The sequence below is a fragment of the Corvus brachyrhynchos genome, unplaced genomic scaffold, assembly GCF_000691975.1.
Source record: "Corvus brachyrhynchos isolate BGI_N302 unplaced genomic scaffold, ASM69197v1 scaffold84, whole genome shotgun sequence".
Lineage (NCBI taxonomy): Eukaryota > Metazoa > Chordata > Aves > Passeriformes > Corvidae > Corvus > Corvus brachyrhynchos.
In genome coordinates, this window is record NW_008237434.1 from 2,012,011 (window position 1) to 2,018,111 (window position 6,101).

A 6,101-nucleotide genomic window follows, 5' to 3' on the forward strand; every position below is an offset into this window, starting at 1 on the left:
CAGCAGGATTTATGGAACTGACAAATAAGCATCAGAAAGAAATTAAAAGGATGACATAGGAGAAAGAATTGGGAAGTGAATGACTCGAGAACATGGATTAAATGGGGCTTTTTCATGTGTTCCTAGCCTTTTTTTAAACCACAGAAAGCAAGAGGAGAAAGGTCACATAATCCTAGCTCACAGGATACAAAAAACCCCACTTCCTCTGAAGGAAAAATCCAAAGCTCATTTCTCTGAAACAATAAGACTCATTTGTCCCACATGAATGGCTGGGAAGGTAGGGGAGAGAAGGGCATTTCCCATGTCCAACTGAAGTGTTCCAGCCCTGCTGACGCTGCAGAATTTATCCAAGGAGGAATTAGCTACAACTAACACAGCCCCCTCACTGGCAGTTTGAAAGCAGCCATCCATCAGAGTGGGCTGAAATACAACTAAGAATTAATAAAAACGCATGACAGACACCTCCAAGTATCAACAACGGATTTTAGGATGAATTAGCAAAGGACATGTCTGTTCACCTTGACCTGAGGTTTGTAGGATTAGATGAAGAAAGGTACGTCAAAGATCTTCCCATAAATTTGGAGTCTGGATTTTTTACTGCAGCAGTATAGTACTGGAAAAGAAAACTCATGTGAGGAAGGCTGAAGCTGGTGTTCATCTACCTTGTGAGCACAGCTGGCTGTCTAATAAGTGAATGGAAAGGGGGAGTGGACACTAATCCTGATTCATCTACTTTGTGAATGACTGGAAGCAAGATAATGTTTTGCAATATGAAACAACAAAATTAAATTTTCAGCAATACAAGCTTTATTGGCAAACTGTCCCACCTTTTGCAGGTCTTTTAAGGGAATGGTGGGAGAGCATGGGGAAGGCTCTCTTAGACAGCATTCAGGTGACTACTGCAAAAGAATAACCTGTGGCTTCATTTTCAGTTGAAAATGAATCACCCAAGCCCTCAGCCTCACCCACAAGCCAATTTGTTGCAACAACCACCATGTGTTGAGGAAAGGTCTTGAGATGAATGGGTGAAAATCAAGGTAGCAGGAACATTTGGGCTTTTGTTGTTCTGTCAGATACCACCCACAACCCACTGTTGGAGCACAAACCTTCACCACCATCACCGCCACACTCTTCCATGCCAGCTTTTGAAAATATTCTGCAAATTGACCTTAGGCAGTTTGAAAAAACAGTAGTTTTTGTATATAAGTTAAAATGTGTGTTTCTGGGTTTTGTCAACAGAATACATAATGTTAAAAACTGGGTTCAAGTTAAGGCAATTCTGTGTCTCTTTTTGTAGACATCTTTGAGAGAAGTGTTTTGTCCTGAACACCATTCATGGTAGCAATTGTGTATGTATTCATACAGCTGCTAGAAACTAACCCAGAAAATATCAAAGCACCAGAAATAGTGATGGCAGATGCCAATGAGTTAATAGCCAGGGACACAGCTCCTGGACAAGCGTGACCACAAGTAAATCTTAGATTTGTTGTTTTATTCTATACCTTCTGAGATGGTGATTTGCCCTGCACAGCAGCACAGATCTTGGCCTTTATTTTTCACTTACTAGAGGATTTGCAGAGCAGGAAAAGAAGATTACAATTCCTCTCAGCAGAAAGTAATCCTTTTAAGTTAGGTATGTCAGCATTCATTGAGAAGTGTGGGAAAGTGCATGCTACTTAAAATGCTTGACAGGTCTCAGAGAAGCGTGGTGGCAGGAAGATGGGAGCAAAGCCCCCAGTCGTGATTACAATGGCCCCCAAATTAGAGACTGTTAGAGGGAGCAATGGAATCAGAGTTCAGGATCAAGAATTGATTTTAATGTTTATCCAGCTTGGTAAATTCACAGCAGTAAAGCCCAAAATTATAACCTAGAGTGGTATTTGTTCATCTGAAACTCATGGCAAACAAATTTTCTCTTTACATGGCCACTTTAGAGAGGTGGTGGTGCTGTCCTGCAATTTTACTGTGGATTGGGTTGTAAATGAAGATTTGTCATATGTTCCTAACCTTTTTTTAAACCACAGAAAGCAAGAGGAGAATGAGATGATCTAAGATGGATCTGCTATACCTGATACATATTTTGAGCAGCTCATAATTCCTTCAGTACACATTTGTTCTGTTTGGAAAGTTATAGTCTGATTATAATAGTCATACTGAGCCCAAGACAGAGCTCATTGTTATGAGTTTCACTGTATAGTTTTGAGTCCGAAGAGTTGGACTGAGACATTATCAGCAATGCTCTCATGAGATGATGAGCAAGGTCAGAAACTATTTTGAATCCAGTCATTGCAAAATAATTCAGGCTTAATATATAAGGCTGAAGTTGAAGAGTACCTGGAATTCAGCTGAACCTCATCTGAGCAGATGATGACATCCTACTGACAAGGCAATAACACAAAAACTGTTGTGGGCTAGAAAAAAGAACTTTGAAATAATATGACAAGAGGTAAAGAAAATGGGCAGGAATTCCGTGATGGAAAAATCCATCACTGCGAAGTATTTGAGGTACAGCCGCAGAAAAATTGAACTAACAAAATTTAAAAAAACCCCACACTTCTAATACAGCAACATAAAGAGCAATAACTGACAAGAAGGGCTTGAAATTATAAGAAGGAGAATGATTACGGAAATATAAAGTGAAGTGGAAAGTTAAGGGAAAAAAAAGAGAAACAAAGCCAAAACAACAAATTGCATAAAATAGCTGACGGTATCAGGCAGTTCATAATGTATTTGTAACAGCATAATAGCTGCACATCTCTATTGTAAGAGAATTCAATTTTATTCACTCTAATTTAGCACAGGACAGTCAACACAGTCATTTCGAATCTGTTGTTCAAAATCCAAGATAGCATGTTGACAGCTTTTAACAAACGAAGTGCTTCATAACATAGATGGCTGGGGACAAGTGAAAGAACCAAGCCCAGGGTCAGCAGTGGAATACATAACATACAAGTCTTTCAGGAATGTATTGCACAAGAGATCTTTATTCTTTTGTATTTTAAGAAGTCTGCATTTCAATTTTGCTGATATTATACATAATTCCCACATTTTGTCTTCTACTGAATTCCCTCCTCCCCACCTCATGCCCAAAGCTTCTTATTTCTGCACCCTGAGTGACAACTGCAGGTGCTTCAATAGTGGATATTGCAATGCAAACCAGTGTTTAAATCGCCTGCTTTGGCTAAATGCTTCTTTGTTTGCATGTAACTACCTCCTTCACATTCTCTGCTAACAAATACCTTCCATATGGTTGGAATATAAAGGCTTGGAAGTACTTAAATGGGTAGTCCACCATGTGTTACACTGAGGATCAGATGCCATGGTACGTGGAGGGACTCTTCCACATTTTAGGGTGGCTGTGTAGAGAGAGGGGGGAAACTCATCTCATCTGTCCTTCACTTTCCACAAAAAAAATGTTATTTTTCTCTGACTTTTATTTTAAGTAAATGTTTACAGTGGAGTATTTAAAATACCTAGTCAGACCTGGGAATGCATCATAGTAGGCAGATTGTACAGCACATTTTGAAGCTCTCCCCTAAATGAAAAAATACATGAAGCTTTTAAGTCTATGTCATCCAGAAGATACTGAAGTAGTCAAAACAATCTGAATTTATTTTTAGCATGGCAAATCACAATTATGTTTGAAGGTAAGCCACAGAGTAACCCACTTGGTTCCTCTGATTTGCTTTTATCAATTCAAAAACTATAAAGGTAGTTATTATGGGCTTATTTCAGCCAGATTACATGGGCAAGTGAATTTCTTGCTGTTCTACTCCCAACTATCCAGACTAGAGGGCTTGTGAAAGACTCCCCACGTCCTGCCAGACAGAAAACTGGGTGTGAAACACACCCTCAGACCTTATCCTGAGATCCCCCAGTTCAGACATAGTCATCAATTGTTCTCCTTTTTTCTCAAATCCCATATGGAGAATGGCAAAAACACACTTTTATTTTACCGTACTGTGAACACTGAGGTACTTCACCGCTAATCCCAAGAGGGCTCTTCCCCTCTAAGCCACCTGCAGGAGCCATCCTTTTGAAATGGATGATGAGCAGCTGGCAATAGTCCCATCAGAGGATGTGTGAGGGTGTCCTGCTGGCAAGATAGAGAATGCTTTTCAGGGAGCCCTTCAAGGGAGAAATATTCAGATGCAAGAATGGGAAAAAGGAAGAGGACTCTATAAAATGTGCCCTAATCAAGGGAGTTAACATAATTGCAACCATATTGGAAAGTACCCTTCTATTACCAAAGTTGCATTAGGAAAACACCATCTCAACAGTTTTCTGCTGGACCTGCTTCACATTACATTGCGCAAGGGAATATTCACAATGCCAGTGCTACAGGGGGAAGCTGAGTGCGGACCTCCACCCCACCCAATCAGACATCTTTGGGAGCACCTCTCTGCTCAAAGGGTAGCTTTTCTCACTGAGTTATGGGGTAATCATAACACGAAGTACCTAATCTAGTAACAATCCTCTTGAATAAAAAGGGACACATAAAATGTTGTTAATTTTTTAATAAAAATTAAACCTCCGAATTGAGGAATACAGGTTATTCAGAGGAAAGTAGAAAAAATAGTTTGCCTTGTTTTGTGTTCATCTTTCTTTCTACTAGCTGCACAGTGGAAAATATGATGAAATAGGAACTTTCTTGGAGGAAAAGTGCTTTAAATTTTGATATATTCCCTTTTTTTTTTCCAATTAATTTTCTCTGATTAGATTTACTTTCCACCATTTGTGATATTTTGAAATTTGAACTGTTGACTTGCTGTTTCAAGGAACCAGCTCTGCTTCCTATCCCTTTCACCTTTAGGTTTCACTTTCACAGTGAAGTTAAAGGCTGTTGACTTGGGAAGCTGGGGAATGCATTTAAGGTCCACCTGTACTTGGCACTGGTGATGTCATACTTCAAGTCCTGTTTTCAGTTTTGGGCTCCTCACTACAAGAAAGACATTGAGGTGCTGGTGATGCCTTTTCTTGGTCTTAAAATCAAGAGTCATACACGGTTAGAAGGGGAAAAGGGATTTTACCTTGGTATTTATTGTAAGGAACCTTAGGTGCACACGTCTAGGTCATATGCACCCCAATGCACCCCACAAAAATGCACACCCCAAAAGATCTGGTATAACATTATCGGTCTTACTAATTAGCATATCTATCAAAGATTCCCCAATGAGACGCTCAAGTGAGCCCTCCTCCCCAAGGAGCCTTCTCCTGGATGATTCTATCTTAGTTTACAGAATGTGTTCTGGAGAGGAACTTGGGGGGGTCTGGGGCACACTGATCCCTAGCTACAAAGCTTCTAAAATGTTTAGTCACTCAGCTTGACAAACAAGTCCAAGAATGTAGGTGAAAAGCACTAAGAATACAGAAGTTGCAAAAAAGGTATAGCAGGGGTATAAAAGAAAAGGCAAAAAATCTTCATGGCATCACTGGAGAGCATCCAGAGAAGGGCAACTGAGCTGGTGAAGGATCTGGTGAAGGACCTGGAACACAAATCTGATGAGGAGAATCTGAGGGAGCTGATGTTGGTTAGCCTGGAGAAAAGATGATTCAGGGGACACCTTATTTATTACTCTATACAACTGCCTGAAAGGAAGGTGCAATGAGATGGAGGTCAGTCTCTTCTCCCAAGGAACAAGTGATAGGACAAGAGGAAGTGGCCTGAGATTCTGCCAGGGAGGGTTTCTTCACTTGAAGGGTGGTCAGGCGTTGGAATAGGCTACCCAGGGAATTGGTGGACTCACTATCCCTCAAAATGTTCAGAAATCAGATGGACGTGGCACTTGGGGACATGGCTTAGTGGCGAACATGCAGTGCTGACTGGACTTAACGATTTTATAATTCGAAAGTAACATCATCTGCATTCCTCTCCCACTCCTCCTTTTTTTTTTTTTTTCCCCCCCAGAGGTTTTCAAGAGGCTTACACTTCTCGCTCGTATTGCGTAAATAAACATTTTAAGTTATTCGGAGGATGACAGCCTATTCCCCCAAGGCAAAACCTGCCTCTTTCAGACAAACAGCTGCCGCCCTGCGAGGAGTGTGCCGGAAAGAACAGACGATGCTGGGTGCCCAGGGGCTCCGCAGCAGCATCCGGACAG